This window comes from Chiloscyllium plagiosum, chromosome 37 (genome assembly GCF_004010195.1).
Source record: "Chiloscyllium plagiosum isolate BGI_BamShark_2017 chromosome 37, ASM401019v2, whole genome shotgun sequence".
Taxonomy (NCBI): domain Eukaryota; kingdom Metazoa; phylum Chordata; class Chondrichthyes; order Orectolobiformes; family Hemiscylliidae; genus Chiloscyllium; species Chiloscyllium plagiosum.
The window spans coordinates 20,494,947-20,514,982 of NC_057746.1; the positions used below are offsets into that span (position 1 = coordinate 20,494,947).

Below are 20,036 nucleotides of genomic sequence, written 5' to 3' on the forward strand. Positions count from 1 at the left end.
ATTTAGCATGGCCAATCCACCCTAACCTGCACATCCCTGGGCACTATGGGACAATTTAGCATGGCCAATCCATCCTAACCTGCACATCCCTGGTCATTATGGGACAATTTAGCATGGCCGATCCACCCTAACCTACACATCCCTGGTCACTGTGGGACAATTTAGCATGGCCGATTCACCCTAACCTGCACATCCCTGGTCACTGTGGGACAATTTAGCGCGGCCAATTTACCCTAACCTGCACATCCCTGGGCACTATGGGACAATTTAGCATGGCCAATCCACCCTAACCTGCACATCCCTGAACACTATGGGACAATTTAGCGCGGCCGATTTACCCTAACCTGCACATCCCTGAACACTATGGGACAATTTAGCATGGCCAATCCACCCTAACCTGCACATCCCTGAACACTATGGGACAATTTAGCGCGGCCGATTCACCCTAACCTGCACATCCCTGGGCACTATGGGACAATTTAGCATGGCCGATTCACCCTAACCTGCACATCCCAGGTCACTATGGGACAATTTAGCACGGCCCATCCACCCTAACCTGCACATCCCTGGTCACTATGGGACAGTTTAGCATGGCCGATCCACCCTAACCTACACATCCCTGGTCACTATGGGACAATGTAGCATGGCCAATCCACCCTAACCTGCACATCCCTGGTCACTATGGGACAATTTAGCATGGCCAATCCACCCTAACCTGCACATCCCTGAACACTATGGGACAGTTTAGCATGGCCGATCCACCCTAACCTGCACATCCCTGGTCACTATGGGACAGTTTAGCATGGCCGATCCACCCTAACCTGCACATCCCTGGTCACTATGGGACAGTTTAGCATGGCCGATTCACCCTAACCTGCACATCCCTGGTCATTGTGGGACAATTTAGCGCGGCCAATTTACCCTAACCTATGTATGTTTAGACTGTGGGTGGAAACCCACGCAGACATGGGGAGAATGTGCAAACTCCACACAGACAGTAACCCAGGGGGTGGTGTTGAACTGGGGCCCCTGGCGCTGTGAGGCAGCAGCGCTAACCACGAAGAGCCACCTTACCAATTGCTCTCTGCCGAAACTTCCTCCCATCTTTACTTGACCCAACATTGTGCACCCAACATTGTCACCACTCTCTGGGTAAAACTATTTTGACCGAATTCCCTATTGGATTTCTTTTGGTGACTGTCCTATGATGATGGATTATAATTATGCTCCCTTCCACTCTATCGAAACCTGGCATAGTTTTAGCGAGTTCCCTCAGCCTCCTACTTTCCGAAAGAATAAAGACACAATCTATCAGTCCTTCCATGATCTTCATGCCCATCCATTCCTGGTATCATCTTCACACATCTTCCCTTCACCTTCATCTGTTTGTAATAGTAAGGCAGACCATGCAGGTCGTGCCCTGACAGTGATCTACCCAAGCTTTAATATGGCCTCTCTATCTTTCAATTCTACCTCTTGGAGAAGTAAAGCCGAGAGGGTGGCACGGTTTGGCACTGCTGCCTCCCAGTGCCAGTGACCCGGGTTCGATTCCCACCTCAGGCAACTGTGTCTGGGTGGAGTTTGCGCATTCTCCCCCTGTCTGCGTGGGTTTCCTCCCACAGTCCAAAGATGTGGAGGTTAGGGTGGATCGGCCGCACTAAATTGTCCCACAGTGTTCAGGGATGTGTAGGTTAGGGTGGATTGGCCATGCTAAATTGTCCCATAGTGCCAGGGATGTGCAGGTTAGGGTGGATTGGCCATGCTAAATTGTCCCATAGTGCCCAGGGACGTGCAGGTTAGGGTGGATTGGCCATGCTAAATTGTCCCATAGTGACCAGGGATGCATTAGCCAGAGGTAAATGTAGAGTAATAGGGTTGGGGAATGGGTCTGGGTGGGTTACTCTTCGGAGGGTAGGTGTGGATCTGTTGGGTCGAAGGGCCTGCTCCCACACTGTTGGGATCCTCGAGTTTAGTTTCTCAGGGCCTTGCTAAGTTGCAGTGCAACCTTTAGTGACTGGTGTCCTCCTCAGTGCCTTTCTTCCTCAGTCCCGCCTGATCTCGCACCTTCGAATAAGCGACTTCCTGATTCCTTCCCATCAACATGCACTCCCTCAGATTCGTTGAACTTCATTTGCCAAAAAGTGGGGCATCTCAAAGAAAATCCTGACAGGCTGGGTGAGGGAAGAATCTTCCCAATGTTAGGAAGTTCCAGAATTAGGGGTCGCAGTCTAAGAATAAGGGGGGGAAGGCCATTCAGGACCGAGATGAGGAAGAATTCCTTCACTCAGGGAGCCGTGAACCTGCAGAATTCTCTCCCACAGGAAGCTGTTGGGGTCAGTTTGTGAGATATATTCAAGAGGGAGCTGGACATGGGCCTTGTGGGATCTGGGATGCTGATATTACACGACCAGCCACGATCCGATTGAATGGTGGAGCAGGCTCGAAGGGCCGAATGGCCTGCTCCTGCTTTTCCAGCTTTCTGCGTCGGCTTCCATTAGTTTGGTCCCCCGACATTGTGGTGGTTTGATAATGCAGACCACTTTAAGACTCAGCTGTGTCTCAGCGAGACTGGGATTAGCAGTATTACCAATATCTCCTCTCTCTGTGTTACCTCATCAGAAAAACAATTCAATCACCTCGAAGCCAGCCTTCCCCTTCGGAAATCCCTGCAGACTGTCTGCTTCTGTACACCTCATTTTCAGACGATTTTCGGTTCTCTCCCTCCACAGCGGGGGGGATTCTAATATTTGGTCACTCATCAACATTCGGTTGAGCAGCGTCTCGCTCCTTCAGCGCGTCCTATCTCCCTTCTTAAACCTGGAATTATTTCAGCTCAGTGCCAGCCTTCTGGCACTGTGTCTCTTTCTTCTGACAGACTATCTGTAGGAGGGCCTACACTGTCTGCTTTGGATTCTTTTCAAAGCACGAGGACACAATCCATCTGGTCTCGGGCTTTATAAGCTTTGAGCCTGATTAGTTTATTTGGTGCACCACTTTCTGTTTATAATCGTTGATATGCTTTTAATTTCAATGAGCACATTTCAAATCAATCCCAGGTCTAATTGTATTATCGCCCCGGTTAAAAAAAACAGGATCATTGTAATGTAGGTAACAGGAGCAGGGATAAGCCTAACCGGCTGTACAAACTGATTGGAGCTGTTTATCTACCTCGACATTAAAGAGTCATTGAGCCCAACAGCACAGAAACTGACCCTTCGGTCCAACCAGTCCACACCAACGCTCTGAGGAGTATTCCACCCACACCCATTCCCCATCACTCTACATCTACTGCTCACTAAGGCACCTAACCTACACATCCCTGAGCATTATGGGTAATTTCCCATGGCCAATCCACCCTAACCTTCACATTCTTTGGACTGTGGGAGGAAGCCCACGCAGACACGGGGTGACTCCACACAGACAGCTGCCTTCCTCTGGAGGTTCATTCTCCACACAAGCCACCCTCTGTCTAACATAAATTGCCCTTCGTGTTTTTTTTTTTAAAAATCCTTCTCTTCTCACCTTAAAACATTGCCCTCTAGTCTTGAGACTCCCCCAGCCTTGGGAAAACACCCTTGCCATTCTACGTCCCTTATGATCTTATAAACCTCCATAAGGTCACCTCTCAACCTTCCAGTGAAAAAGGTCCCAGCCTATCCAGCCTCTCCTTGTAACTCCAGCACTCCATTCCCAACAACATCCTGGGAGATCTCTCCTGAGCCCTCTCCAGTTTAATATTATCCTTCCTGTAACAGGGTGACCCGAACTGGACACAGTATTCCAGAAGGGGGCCTCACCAACGTCCTGTACAGCCTCAACCTGGCGTCCCAACTCCCATACTCAAAAGGTCTGAGCGACACAGGGAAGGGTGCTAAATGCTTCCTAGACCGCCCTGTCTAGATGTGAAGCCAAATTCAGAGAATTATGTACCTGAAATTACTTTTGATGTTTTGACACCTTACTCGTTCCTCATGTCCCCCAGTATCACCAGGATCTGATCGAGTCTCCGCAGCTGTCTGGAGTTGGGAATTCCAAAGGCTCGTATCGCTCTGAGTGAAGGTCCTCCCTATCCGCCCCTCCGCCCCCAAGTCCCCAAGTTGCTCGCCCGTTGGTCTGAGATTGCGTGCCCTGGTTCTAGACTCTTCGGCCAGAGGCAACATGCCACCCTGCCCTGCCCTGTGGGCGTCTCAATACGTTTCGGTCAGATCGCCTTTCATTCTTCCAAACTACGCAATGACAATTCTGCCACCTCTGGGGACCAGCCCGTTGAACTCCCTTTATGGCAAGAACCTCCTTCCTTCAGTAAGGAGCCTAAAACTGCACATAATATCCTGTTGGTTCAGTATAATTGCTGCAGCAAGGCGTCTTTACTGCTGTGCACAGATCCCTAGTGACGGTGACCAAAATGCTGTTTTCCTCTCTAATTGCTCTCTGTGCCTATGTGCTAGCTTTTAGTGAGTCATGAACAAGGATTCACAGGTCCCTCTGGGCATCAAAACCTCCCAACCTCTCACTTTTTGAGCTATTTATCCGCCTTTCTGTCCTTTTTTAAAAATAAATCACTTCGCACATACTCACATTGCATGTCGATTGCCATGTTCAATCCCACACAGCCTGTGCAAATCTCTCAGAATTCACATCCAAACCTACGTTCCCATTTAAGAAAAGGGTAATGCTGAAATGGCACAGAGAATTTAATATTTCTGTCGTAACTCTTATCATTGCTTGCTATATTACCCCGTCTGTCTCCTAATTGGTCTTATTCTCATCCCAGCCTTTCAGTTTTATGATGAGGCCTTTAAAACTCTTTTGGTTTATCTTCCTTGACGATTTCATTTCATAGTTCTCTTTAATTGTTTTCTTTTCGATTTCCCTCCGAAACTGTCTGGACTGTCTCTCATTCTGCCAGTCAGCCTGTTTTAATCTACTCTTTCCTAACTCCTCAGTTGCTCCTGTAAGCCCTTATTCCATGGAGTCTCGCACATACCTATTTTGCTCTTTCACTTTGTATCTTTCCTAAGTTCGGGTCAACAATATTTTAAATGCTTCCCATTGCTGGCCACTGATTGTGTTGGACAAATTAGCATCTTGGCTCGGCTTTTCTCCAATTTACGAATCTCCAATTTTTTAAAAAAATACACATGCTTACGTCTCTCTCACCATCTTCAAGTGAAATATGCTTTAGTCACTATTGTCGAAAGATCTCCCTCTACATTTACTTCGTTTAACCACCCTGGCCCACTCTTCATTCTGACAACCAACAGAGAATATTCCCAGCGAGTTTTGAGAAGATTTGTAGCTCATGTCGAGGTTCTCAATGTAGTTTTGCTCGCTGAGCTGGAAGGTTCGTTTTCAGACGTTTCGTCACCACACTCTGTAACATCTTCAGTGGGCCTCAGGCGAAGCACTGCAGTTGATTCCTGCTTTCCATTGATATGGTTGGGTTTCTTTGGGTTGGTGACGTCATTTCCTGTGATGACGTCATTCCCTGTGGTGAGGTCACTTCCTGTTCTTTTTCTCAGGGGGTGGTAGATGTTACCTAGTAGGGTCACGAAACGTCTGGAAATGAACCTTCCAGCTCAGCGAGCAAACCCCCATCCAGAGAATGTTCCCATATTGAGCTATTTACACATTGGGTTCAGAAAGCATTGTACACTTTTGTAGAATTTCATTTATTTATCCCCTTTCCCTATTTTTCAATCATAGAGATGTACAGCACGGAAACAGACCCTTCGATCCAATTCACCCAAAATGACCAGATATCCCAACCCATTTGCCAGCATTTGGTTCATATCCCTCTAACCCCTTCCTATTCATATACCCCATCCAGATGCCTTTTAAATGCTGTGATTGTACCAGCCTCCACCACATCCTCTGGCAGCTCATTCCATACATGCACCACCCTCTGTGTGAAAAAGTTGCCCCTTATGCCCCTTTTCCCTCTCAACTTAAACCCTCTAGTTCTGGACTCCTCCACCCCAGGGGAAAGACCTTGCCTATTTACCCTATCCATGCCTCTCATGATTTTATGAACTTCTATAAGGTCACCAACAGACCAGGGATCCGTCAGCAAAGTCCAAACGTGCAAGGGGTTATTGCGGGAAGGTAGGGGAGTGACACTGGGTGCTCGTCCACAGAGCCGGGGCAGGCACAATGGGCCGAAAGGCCTCCCCATGTGTTAAAACCATTCCGTGACGCCTTGGTATGGCTACTGTTTGCTGATAGCCGTGGCCCTGAACCACTGCTGCCATGTTATCCCTCAGGAACACCTCAGCATTACCTGGCTTTTCAATTTACGGTCAATAAGAAGCATTTGATGTAGGAATAGGAATAGACTGTCCAGTTCTCGGGCCCTGCTCAAACATCCAACACAATCAGACTTTCCTCATGTCTCCTTTCCCCAACACCCTTTACTCCCCGACTGGTCTAGGATCTGTCTGTCTCAGCCTTAAGTGTGCCCCCACAGCTCTCCCTGTGGCAAGGCCTTCCGAAGACTCAGAACCCTCGTTGAATGTTTTTAAGGACAAAACTCGGACAACACCAGGTTACGGCCCAGCAGGTTTGCTTGGAAGCACTAGCTTTCAGAGCGCTGCTCCTTCATTGGGTAGCTAGTGGGGCAGGATCCGTAAGGCACAGAATTTATAGCGAAAGATCACGAAAGATGACACAGGAATTCTGATGAAGGGCTTTTGCCCGAAACGCCGACTCTCCTGCTCCTCGGATGCTGCCTGACCTACTGTGCGTTTCCAGCGCCTCACTCTCGACCCTATCTTTTGAGAACTGTGTTCCTCTGGCTGCCCGGAGGCAGTTTTGCATTGTTTAAGAGGGACCTCAGGGCACCCAGTGTCCTTCACAGCCAGTGCAGCGCAGCCACTGTTATTAGATCAGACATTCCCTCCTTCGAAATACCTCTAACCACCCGACAAAGGTAAACGCAGGATGGTTACAGCGCAGGAGGGGGCCATTTGGCCCATCACATCTGCACTGGCTCTCCAAAGGAGCAACTTATCTCTGATTTTGTTTCCTTGCAAACTCCTCCGAATGCGGGCATTAAAGCGGTTCTTAGTGCGTGAGGCAGAGTTTTTGTTTTCATTCACTCAATGTGGCTAGGGCAGCATTCATTGCCCGTCCCTAATTGTCCCGAGGGCAAGTTAAGAGTCAACCCCACTGCTGGTCCAGAGAAGTATAAACAGGTTTCCTTCCCTCAAGGATGTTATTGAACCCCGACGGGTTTCCCCAATAATTGACAGTGACCAGTTTTGGTCTCCTTACTTGAGACAGGATGGAGAGGGTGCAGAGGAGGTTCACCAGGTTAATTCTGGAGTTGAGGGGGGTTGCCTTTGAGGAGGGATTGAGTCGTCTGAGACTGTGCTCACTGGAATTTAGATCAATGAGGGAGGAATCTTACAGAAGGATATAAAATGATGAAGGGAATAGATAAGGTAGAAGCAGGGAGGTGGGTGAAACTCAAACGAGGAGGCATAGTCTCAAAATAAGGGCGAGCAGATTTAGGACTGAGCTGAGGAGTTGAGAAATCACCCAGAGGTTGCCTCGTTGGATGTTTTTAAGGCAAAAGTAAATTTTTGAACAGTAAAGGAATTAAGGATGAGGTTTCGTGGGCGGGGTAAGTGGAGCTGAGTCCTCAAAAAGATCAGCCACAGCTTCGAACCTCATAGTCCGGGAACCCCGCAGTTCTACCTCTTAGCCAGCACTGCCCCGGTCAACCTATTGTGTCCGCCTGCCTCGCCGAACCTATTTCCTCACGTCTTGACACAGTCCTGTTCCCCCTTGGGCTAGGAACCCTCCACCCCGTACATTCGGGACACCACCCACACCCTTCACCTCCTCCATGACTTTCGTTTCCCCGGCCCGCCACGTCTCACCTTCACCAGTGGCCGTTCGGTCTATTTCCCACAATGGCAAAGGCCTTCAAGATCTCCATTTCTTCCTCTCCCACTCACCCAGCCAGTACCCTTCCACCGACACCCTCATCCCCCCCTGGCTGAACTGGTCCTCACCGTCAACAGCTTCTCCTTCCAGTCCTTCCCCGAGACCAAAGGGGTAGCCACGGGTACCCGCGTGGGCCCCAGCTATGCCTGCCTCTTCATTGGGTACGTGGAACAGTCCATCTCTTGCAGCTATACCATTCCCCACCTTTTCCTCTGCTACTTTGATGACTGTATCGGCGCCACCTTGTGCTCCCGCGAGGAGTTTGAACCGTTCATTAACTGCACCAACACTTTCCCCCCTCAAGTTCACCTGGACCATCTCAGACATCTCCCTCCCCTTCCTGGACCTCCATTTCCGGCCACCGACTCAACACGGACATCTATTTCAAACCCACCAACTCCCACAGCTACCTGGACTACACCTCCTTCACCTCCCACCCTATTAATCTCCGCATACAGTGCATTATCCTCTGCTATTTCCATCACCTACAGTCAGACCCCACCACCACAGATGTATTTCCCTCCCCACGCCTCTCTGCACTCCACAGAGGCCATTCCCTCCAAGCCCCCCAACAACCCACCCTGGCACCTTCCCCTTCCACTGTAAGAGGTGTAAAACCTGCATCCACACCTCCCCCCTTCACCTCCATCCAAGGCCCCAAAGGGGCCTTCCACATCCGGCAGAGATTTTCCTGCACCTCCAAATATCTCATCTACTGTGTGCGTTGCTCTCGATGTGGTCTCCTAGAACATGGAACACAGAACATTCCAGCGCAGTACAGGCCCTTCGGCCCTCGATGTTGTGCTGACCTGTACCAATCTGAAGCCCATCTATCCTACACTAGTCCATTCTCATCCATATGTCTATCCAATGTCCATTTGAATGCCCTTAAAGTTGGCGAGTCTACTACTGTTTCAGGCAGTACGTTCCACGCCCCTACTACTCTCTGAGTAAAGAACCTACCTCTGATATCTGTCCTATATCTATCACCCCTCAATTTAAAGCTATGTCCCCTCGTGCTCGCCGTCACCATCCGAGGAAAAAGGCTCTCCCTGTCCACCCTATCTAACCCTCTGATTATCTTATACGTCTCAATTAAGTCACCTCTCAACCTTCTTCTCTCTAACAAAAACAGCCCAAACTCCCTCAGCCTTTCCTCATAAGACCAGGCAACATCCTGGTAAGTCTCCTCTGAACCCTTTCCTAAGCTCCCATAGCCTTCCTATAATGTGACCAAAACTGTGCGCAATACTCCAAGTGCAGCCGCACCAGAGTTTTGTACAGCTGTAGCATAACCTGATGGTTCCAGAACTCGATCCCTCTCGTAATAAAAGTTAAAACACTTTATGCCTTCTTAACAACCCTATCAACCTGGGTGGCAACTTTCAAGGATCTGTGTACCTGGACACCGAGATCTCTCTGCTCATCTACACTACCAAGAATCTTACCATTAGCCCAGTACTTTGCATTCCAGTTACTCCAACCAAAGTGAATCACCTCACACTTGTCTGCATTAAACTCCATTTACCACCTCTCAGCCCAGCTCTGCAGCTTATCTATGTCTCTCTGTAACCTACAACATCCTTCGTCACTATCCACAACTCATCCGCAAATTTACTAACCCACCCTTCTATACCCTCATCTAGGTCATTTATAAAAATGACAAGCAGCAATGGCCCCAAAACGTTTCCTTGTGGTTCACCACTAGTAACTAAACTCCAGGATGAACATTTCCCATCAACCACCACCCTCTGTCTTGTTTCAGCTAGCCAGCTTTTGATCCAAACCGCTAAATCACTCTCAATCCCATGCAATAGCCTACCATGGGGAACCTTATCAAACACTTCACTGATCCCTCATCAACTTATTCCTCTCTAGATGGTTACAAATCCAATCTCTTATAACCTTTTCCAACACTTTACCAACAACCGAAGTAAGGCTCACTGTTTTATAATTACCAGGATTGTGTCTACTCCCCTTCTTGAACAAGGGGACATTTGCTATCCTCCAGTCTTCTGGCACTATTCCTGTAGACAATGACTACATGAAGATCAAAGCCAAAGGCTCTGCAATCTCATCCCTGGCTTCCCAGAGAATCCTAGGATAAATCCCATCTGGCCCAGGGGATTTATCTATTTTCACACTTTGCAGAATTGCTAATACCTCCTCCTTTTGCATCTCAATCCCATCTAATCTAGCAGCCTGTATCTCAGTCTTGTCCTTGACAACATTGTCTTTTTCTCGTGTGAATACACTGGCGAGACAGGATGCAAACTGGTGGAATGTTTCAGGGACCATCTCTGGGTCTCACACACACACTAAACAACCCCACCGCCCTGTGGCCGACCACTTCAACTCCCTCTCCCACTCCGCTAAAGACATGCAAGTCCTGGGCGTCCTCCTCCGCCAAAACCTAGCCATCCGACGCCTGGAGGAAGAACGCCTCACCTTCCGGCTCGGGACCCTCCAACATCGATTTCACCAGTTTCCTCATCTCCCCCCACCCCCCCCAACCTCATCCCAGAGCCGCCCCCCAACTCAGCAACGCCCTCTTGACCTGTCCAGAGCAAGGAGTTGACCCTGACTGAGTGTTGCAGACTGGCTCATTCCAAGGTCCAGGACTATGTACTGGGGGGGGGGGGGGGTCATGCTAAAGCCTGGGGCAGCTGCCGCCAAGGCACAGTGGGGCAAGACCACTGTCTGGGGTCTTCCTGCTGAAGGTAAATGGGGGGGTGTTCAGTTATTGGACCCTCCCGGTGCCTCAAATGTATGTAAATATTGTCTGGTCTAAGAAAGAAGTGCCTTGGGTTTGTTTGTTGGATAGAGTCTAATTCTAATGTTTGTTTGTTTTCTCCATATGCCACTGCACAGAACAGAACTGCTTCAGGGACAATGTATTTATGAATACATTATGAATGCAATGTTTTTATGAATAAAGTGTATTTTTGAAACAAAAAAATAAGTCCGAGGCTAGGAATCGTACAGTGAGGTAACTCACTTCCTGAGGCCCCAAAGCCTGCAAGGAGTGTGATGGAATATTCCCCACGTGCCCTGGATGGGGGGCAGCTCCAGCAACACTCAAGAAGCCCGACACCATCCAGGGACAAAGCAACAGATCTATCAAATCCATCAATTCAGTCGCAGCAGTATATACCATCTTCAAGATGCACTGCTGAAATTCATTAAGTCTCCTTCCAAGCCTGCAAACTCTACATGTCTTGAGAAGGACAAAGATAGCGATAAACCGCAACTTCCCCTCTCAGCCATGATGTCTTGGAAATATATCGCTGTTCCTTCAGTGTCGTTAGGACTCCCGCGCTAACAGCCACCCACAGCAAGTGGACTGCAGCGGTAAGAGTAGGCAGCTCACCACCACCTTCTCAAGGGGGCAACTAGGGACAGGCAATAAACGCTGGTGATACCCACATCCTATCAATTAATTTGCCGATATGTTGAACAGGCAGGTACAGCTGAAACGATGGGCTTATCCCACCTGTTGACTCACCGGATTTTGGGGAGAAGTGGAGTTGAGGGACGCGGACGGTGGGACGGTAAGGAAAGATGATCTCCAGAGGAGCTGAGATCAGTGGTGCTTCAGAAGCGATGGCGGAGGAGTGAGGGGACAAGGAGGTAGGAAAAAGCATCCAAGGCTTGCTGCGGATCTTCTGCAGGCGGGCCACACCAGCACCAGCCTTGTCAGCAGGTGCCGAGGCAATGCGAGGTAACATAATGCAGCAAGTTCCGAGGGGAACTGGTCAGATTGAGTGAGAGAATTCAAGATGGCCGACGCCATATCGCCAGCTCTCAATAAGAGGAAGGATGTTGCGAAACTTGAAAGGGTTCAGGAACGATTGACAAGAATGTTGCTGGGGTCAGAGGGTTTGAACTACAGGGAGAGGTTGAATAGGCTGGGGCTGCTTTCCTTGGAGCGTCAGAAGCTGAGGGGTGACCTTATCGAGGTTTATAACGTCATGAGGGGCACAGATAGGATAAATAGGCAAGGTCTTTTCTCTGGGGTAGGGGCATCTAAAACTAGAGGGCATAGGTGAGAGGGAAAAGATTTAAAAGGGACCTAAGGGGCAACTTTAGGTCTCCCTACTATAGGAAAGATGTTGATAAACTTGGAAGGGTACAAGGATGTTGCCAGGGTTGGAGGGTTTGAGCTACAGGGGACTAGATTGGGTTGGGATATCTGGTCGGCATGGACGGGTTGGGCCGAAGGGTCTGTTTCCGTGCTGTACATCTCTATGGCCCAGTAAACAATCAGGGATGGGTAAGAAGCCAAGGGGAGGACTCACCTCACACACCGCCCCCTCCCCCCATCATCTCATACACCGTGCGCACTTAGAAATCTACCAACCGCTACCTTAAACACACTCAAAGCCCCCCCTCCACCACCAGCAGTAGAAAATTCCGGAAGTTCCCGGTGAAAGTTTGTGACTTTTTAGGGTTGTTAAGAAACATATGGTTTAAGAGCCGTGAGGTTTTGCTACAGCTCTACAAGTCCCTGGTGAGACCGCACTTGGAATATTGTGTCCAGTTCTGGTCACCCAGAAAGATACAGAGGGTGCAAAGAAGGTTTACCAGGATGCTGCCTGGACTGGAGGGCTTGTCTTATGAAGAAAGGTTGACTAAGCTCAGACCTTTCTCTCTGGAGAGAAGGAGGAAGAGAGGAGACCTGATCGAGATATACAAGATAATGAGAGGCATGGATAGAGTCAATGGCCAGAGACTTTCCCCAGGGCAGGATTGACTGGTACGAGGGGTCATAGTTTTAAGGTATTAGGAGAAAGGTATAAAGTGAACGTCAGAGGTAGGTTCTTTATGCAGAGACTTTATTGCTGGAACAGCACAGCAGGTCAGGCAGCATCCAGGGAATTGACTGGTACGAGGGGTCATAGTTTTAAGGTATTAGGAGAAAGGTATAAAGTGAACGTCAGAGGTAGGTTCTTTATGCAGAGAGTTGTGAATGCATTGCCAGCTGTGATGGTGGAAGCAGAGACATTTTAGCGACTGCTGGACATACACATGGATAGCAGTGAATTGAGGGGTGCGTAGGTTAGGTTAGTTTCTTTTACATTAGGATTAATCCTCGCCACAACATCGTGGGATGAACAGCCTGTTCTGTGCTGTACTTTTCTATGTCTTATGTTCTAAAGAAACTCTGATTCATCTCAGACCATTCCCCCCTCCCCCTTATTTTTAAACGATGCCCCCTGGTTCTAGACTCCCCAGTCAGGGGGAGCACCTCACCTGTAGCTACCTGGTCTACCCCCTTTGGGTATTTTGCCATTTTTTTTTTCGGGATGCCTGCCTTCCCCCCTCCCACCTTTTCTGGGGAGGTCGTCTCCCAGTGCTCAGGAGAAGCTGCCGCAGAACTTTCGGAAGTGAACTCCCTATTTGCTGCAGCCGCTGTAAGTCCCAACCCATCTAGAACCCATTAGCGGGTCTGATAGAAGTCCAACAGGCACAGGGCCCAACGGGCTGAATGACCTCTGTGAAGGTGTGAATACTCGCTCAGGCTCGGTTTCCCCACTGTGCAGAAAACGTTATTAAGGCAGGGGGGACGGGGGAGGGGTGGTGAGGGTGAAGCAAAGCCCACAAGAGTTTTAAAAAGGCAGTCATAGAGTTCCTGAAATAAAGACTGCACCAGCCCTCTGAAGAGCATCCCGCCTAGACCCCCTACACTTGGCAGAGTTGCGGACACAGTTCCCACACGGGAGACCTGAACAATCCCAGAAGAAGGCGATGAGTGAGGGGATGGATTGAGCCGCGGCTGGGGAGGGAAGAACAGACGGGCTGGGGTGGGGGCAATCAGTGCGAGGGTGGGGAATGGATGGCAAGGTGGGGTTGTCCCCAAGGGTTGGGTCAGAGCGAGTGATGGCTCAGGGCAGCTTATGAAGCAAGATGAGAATTCCGTTCAGTGGATCCCTACAGTGTGGACCCCTCCACTGGGTCTGCATGGACTCTCTGAGGAACACCCCAAGCGGAACCAACCTCCTGTCCCTGCATTTCCCACAGCCATTCCAGCCAGCCTGCTCGCCCCTGGGCATTATGGGTATTTAGCATGACCAATCCACCCTGACTTAGCATGTAACAAACTAGGTGGAGGAGGATTTGGGTGATGGCACGTAGGTGGAAGCAGTCCATCTGTGTGACACTGGGTGGGTGGTTCAGACAGCCATCTAACATCCGATATGATCCTGAGGTTCGAGAGCAGTCTCGCTCAGCCTTGCACGTCAATGGTGGAGTCGCAATAATGTCACATATTGCTGGTAACTAACCTCCATTCCTGATGTGAATGTTGTGAGTGTGAGAGTGCTGTGGTGGGCGGGGGGGTATTGGAGGGAGTGGGGAGGGGGTTGACTCTCCTGCTGCTCGGCTGCTGCCTGACCGGCTGTGCTTCCCCAGAACCGCACTTTCTGTCACTAACCCTCAATGGCTGAAGAGGCTGGCATTGAAAGGTAGTCTTAGTCACCGCTGCTCCACGGATCGGCCATTGACGTGCTAAATGCCCCTTCCAGAAGGGAATCTGCCCTCCTTACCAGGTCATGTGACCCCAGAGCCGCGGCAACCTGTTTGACTCAAGCCAGTGACGCAGTTGAAAGGCAGCTGCAGATGGGCAGCACAGCCTTGTGCCCACATTCCCGTGAAAGGAGCAGGGCGGAGCTGGTTAAGAGCTTGAATCGGAACGCGGGTCTTGCTCATCCAGGGCCGGGTATTCACTCAGCAGCCTGACTGTGTGCAGGAGGTGCAGAGCGGAGAGAAGAGATGAGTGAGGGGGGGGGGGAGGAATAGCAGGAGGAGAAGGGGCGGTTGTAAATCTCTGGCCTTCCTGTGATCTTCCTCTCTCACTCAGCTGTCCTCATGTCTGAAAGAATGAATGGCCCGCCCTGCAGTGGGGGGAAGGAGTGAGAAATATCTTTGCATCCAGCCGCGCCTGTCAGTTTTATTAATAGCTGCCCACAACACGAGTCAGGCCCCTCCATGTGGGTCAGACCGGAAATCTGCGAGGGTAAGTCAGCTGGGGATTTGCATCAGTGTGGGGCAGGAGACAGAGATGGGCCCAGCGGCCGGGGGGGCGGGGAGAACAGAGGGGCGAGGGAGGGGAAGGAATGACAAGCTGGGGTTGGCACCTTGGTGAGTTGGGTCAGAGCGAGTGACGGTTCAGGGGAGCTTATAAAAAACAAGATGAGAATTCCAATCATTGACCCCTTACAGTGTGGATCCCTCCATTGGATTTGCACAGACTCTGAGGAACACCTCATCCAGAACTGACCTCCTATCCCTGCATTTCCCACAGCCACTTCACCCAGCCTGATCACCCCTGGGCATTTAGCAGGGCCAATCCACCCTGACCAGCATACCTTTGGTCTGTGGGAGGAAACTGGAGCAGCCAGAGGTAACCTCATCCAGAACTGACCTCCTATCCCTGCATTTCCCACAGCCACTCCACCCAGCCTGCTCACCCCTGGGCATTACGGGTATTTAGCAGGGCCAATCCACCCTGACCTGCATACCTTTGGTCTGTGGGAGGAAACTGGAGCAGCCAGAGGTAACTTGCTGGAATTGAACCCAGGTCCCTAGCTCTGGGAGGCAGCAGTGCTAACCACTGAGCCACTGAGCCACCCCGAGCAGTGGAGCGAAGGTAGAAACAGCTGAATGTGAGTCTGTCAGCTGCAGTGAACTGGAATACATCATCCGCCTGCCACTTACCCCTTCCCCTCCCCGCCCCCTCCACAACCACCACACCCCCACAGCACTCTCACACTCACAACATTCACACATTCACACAAATACACGCACACTCACATGCAATCTCACTCATGCACACACACACATGCACACTCACATGTGCATGCACACTCACAATGCACACGCACACAGTCTCACATGCACATGCACATACATGTGTATCACGCACGGACGCACACATATGTACACACACACAAGCACACACGCGCACACTCACATGCACACACACACACATGCACAATCACACATGCAGACACACAGCCACATGCATACATGCACACACAGACACACACACACACACATGTGCACACATACACACACTCACGCATACACTCAGATACACACACACTCGCACACTTACTCAATTACACACACACATACACATGCACACATACATGCACACTCACACAAGCACTCACACACACACGCATGCACATATACATGGGCATAAACACACGCACACTCACAGGCACACACAATCTCACTCACACACACATACATGCACACTCACACATACATTCACACATGCCCGCACACACACGCACCCATGCACACACACACACACACACACACAGGTATACACGCACACACACTCACTCATTTTTCCCCTTGATGGAAAGGTTAATGACTGGGGAACATAGAATGAAGGTAAGGGGCAGGGAGGTTGAGAGGGGAAGTGAGGAATTTTCATCTGGAGGGTGGTGGGAGTCTGGAACTCAGTGCCTGTCGGGCTAGTTGTAGGGGCAGAAATCCTTTAAACCTTTCAGAAATATTTAGAGATGCGCTGGCAAGTCATGGAGTACTAGGGTATGGGCCAAGTGATGGAAACTGGGATGATAATAGTTCAGGCTGTGTTTCAGACCAGCACAGACTAGATGGGCCAATGGGCCTTTTTGTGATCTGCGAGCCTCACTCAATGACTCTAAGCTGCAACGTGGCCTTCTATCCCTTTCTTACCCCATTGTCTACTCCCAGTTTGCAGTGTTCCAGATTGGACTTGTTTTTGTGTGTGGGATGTGGTCATCGCTGGCTGGGTCCAGCATTTACTGCCCGTCCCTAGTTGCCCCTTGAGAAGGTTTCCCAGGGGTGTGCTGCCCTCGCTGCAGTCCATGTGCTGAACCCTCAGGGAGGGGATTCTGAAAGCAATCTCCCACCAAGTGGGCTGTAGGTGGGCTGTCGGCCTCTCACCATCGCCGCGTTTGCTTTAGTCTTTCCATTTGATATTTCCCCGATGGTACATGGGTGTCACATCGCAGAATTCCTCTCCAGATTGAACACTGAGATTACAGCCAGAGTCAGGATCACCGGATCCATCTGCTTTTTAACAAAGACGGGAATTCAACGTGTCCGTATCAGAGCCGAGAGTCTGATCTGTGGATGTGACACTGATCGCGTGCTGTCCCTGCCCTGGGAGTGTGTGATGGGGAACAGTGTAGAGGAAGCTTTATTCTGTATCTAACCCTGTGCTGTCCCTGTCCTGGGAGTGTTTGATGGGGACAGTGTAGAGGGAACTTTACTCAGTATCTAATCCCGTGCTGTCCCTGTCCTGGGAGTGTTTGATGGGGAACAGTGTAGAGGAAGCTTTATTCTGTATCTAACCCCGTGCTGTCCCTGTCCTGGGAGTGTTTGATGGGGTCAGTGTAGAGGGAGCTTTACTCTGTATATAACCCTGTGCTGTACCTGCCCTGGGAGTGTTTGATGGGGTCAGTGTAGAGGGAGCTTTACTCTGTATCTAACCCCATGCTGTCCCTGTCCTGGGAGTGTTTGATGGGGACAGTGTAGAGGAAGCTTTACCCTGTATCTAACCCCATACTGTCCCTGTTTTGGGAGTAACTGGGAGTGTTTGATGGGGGACATTGTAGAGAGAGTTTTACTCTGTATCTAACCCCGTGCTGTCCCTGTCCTGGGAGTGTTTGATGGGGACAGTGTAGAGGAAGCTTTACCCTGTATCTAACCCCATACTGTCCCTGTTTTGGGAGTGTTTGACGGGGACAGTGTAGAGGAAGCTTTACCCTGTATCTAACCCTGTGCTGTCCCTGTTTTAGGAGTGATAGATGGGGACAGTGTAGAGGGAGCTTTACCCTGTATCTAACCCCGTGCTGTCCCTGTCCTGGGAGTGTTTGATGGGGGACAGTGTAGCGGGAGCTTTACCCTGTATCTAACCCCGTGCTGTCCTGTTTTGGGAGTGTTTGATGGGGGACAGTGTAGAGGAAGCTTTACTCTGTATCTAACCCTATACTGTCCCTGTCCTGGGAGTGTTTGATGGGGGACATTGTAGAGGGAGCTTTACCCTGTATCTAACCCCGTGCTGTCCCTGTCCTGGGAGTGTTTGATGGGGGACATTGTAGAGGGAGCTTTACCCTGTATCTAACCCCGTGCTGTCCCTGTCCTGGGAGTGTTTGATGGGGGACATTGTAGAGGGAGCTTTACCCTGTATCTAACCCCGTGCTGTCCCTGTCCTGGGAGTGTTTGATAGGGACAGTGTAGAGGGAGCTTTACCCTGTATCTAACCCCGTGCTGTCCCTGTTTTGGGAGTGTTTGATAGGGATAGTGTAGAGGAAGCTTTACCCTGTATCTAACCCCGTGCTGTCCCTGTCCTGGGAGTGTTTGATGGGGGACAGTGTAGAGGGAGCTTTACTCTGTATCTAACCCCATGCTGTCCCTGTCCTGGAAGTGTTTGATGGGGGACAGTGTAGAGAGAGCTTTACTCTGTATCTAACCCCGTGCTGTCCCTGTCCTGGGAGTGTTTGATGGGGGACAGTGTAGAGGGAGCTTTACCCTGTATCTAACCCCGTGCTGTCTTTGTCCTGGGAGTGTTTGATGGGGGACAGTGTAGAGGGAGCTTTACCCTGTATCTAACCCCCATGCTGTCCCTGTTCTGGGAGTGTTTGATGGGGGACAGTGTAGAGGAAGCTTTACTCTGTATCTAACCCTATACTGTCCCTGTCCTGGGAGTGTTTGATGGGGGACGGTATAGAGAGAGCTTTACTCTGTATCTAACCCCGTGCTGTCCCTGTCCTGGGAGTGTTTGATGGGGACAGTATAGAGGGAGCTTTACTCTGTATCTAACCCCATGCTGACCCTGTCCTGGGAGTGTTTGATGAGTACAGTGTAGAGAAAGCTTTACTCTGTATCTAACCACGTGCTGACCCTGCCCTGGGAGTGTTTGATGGGGATGTGCTTGTTGCTCCTTTCTGTCATTGCTGGGTGAGAATGAAGAAGCCCTCTGTAGTTCTCAGTGCAGAGGAGATGACTGCAGCAAGATTTGGGCATGATATGGGCTTTGTAGTATCTCCCGTTGCCTGTTGCTTGTTTGTTCGCACCTGCCCACACAGTCAACCCCAACCCTGAGACACTGCTGAAAAAAAGCCCTTTGATTGAAGAATACATTCCTTTCCCTGGACCGAGGGAGAGGAACTGCTAATTACACTGAGCTGACCTCTCTCGCGTGTCACTTTCCAGCACGACACCGAGTGCAGCCACACAGTTTAACCCACTGCTTACCCAGTGTTCACATGCAAGCAGTTTCACGCTGTCAGATCCAGGGGAGCTGGGGAGGGGAGGGTTCCTGAGGGGTATTGCTGAGGATCTGGACTAGAATGAGTAAATTATACAGCCGAGTAACAGAGTGAGGCTGGAGAGGAGGAATTGATGAGTCGTATTTTGCAGGAGTAGGATTTATGTCAGTATTTTTTTTTAACTCATCTGTGAGTATTGCTGGCTGGGCCCAGGGTTTATTGCCTGTCCCTCGGTGCCCCCTTGAGAAGGTGGGGTGGGGGGGGAGGTGAGCTGCCATCTTGAACCACTGCAGTCCACCTGCTGTGGGTTGACCCACAATGCCCTGAGGGAGGGGATTCCAGGGTTTTGACCCAACGACAGTGAAGGAACGGCCGATATATTTCCAAGGCAGGATGGTGAGTGGCCTGGAGGGGAACTTACAGGTGATGGTGTTCCCATCTATCTGCTGCCCTTGTCCTTCTAGATGGAAGTGGTGGTGGGTTTGGAAGGTGCTGGCTGAGGATCTTTAGTAGAGGGTACACACTGCTGCTACTGAGCGTTGGTGGTGGAGGGAGTGGATGTGATGCCAATCAAGTGGGGGCTGCTTTGTCCTGCATGGTGTCAAGCTCCTTGAGTGTTGCTGGAGCTGCCCCCATCCAGGGCAAGTGGGGAGTATTCCATCACCCTCCTGACTTGTGCCTTGTAGATGGTGGGACAGGCTTTGGGACAAGATTAGAGCGGTGCTGGAAAAGGACAGCAGGTCAGGCAGCACCCGAGGAGCAGGAAAATCGACATTTCGGGCAGGAGCCCTTCATCAGGAATGAGGCTGGGAG

General features: G+C 50.4%; 1 long non-coding RNA gene across 1 annotated transcript in view; it reads right to left on the minus strand.

Moving 5' to 3' along the window:
- LOC122541354 overlaps positions 1-20,036 on the minus strand; it is a 33,328-nt gene that overhangs the window by 4,349 nt on the left and 8,943 nt on the right. Inside the window, exon 2 of the long non-coding RNA XR_006309577.1 lies at positions 4,579-4,675. This is a non-coding gene — a long non-coding RNA (uncharacterized LOC122541354). The remainder of the gene's footprint in view (positions 1-4,578; positions 4,676-20,036) is intronic.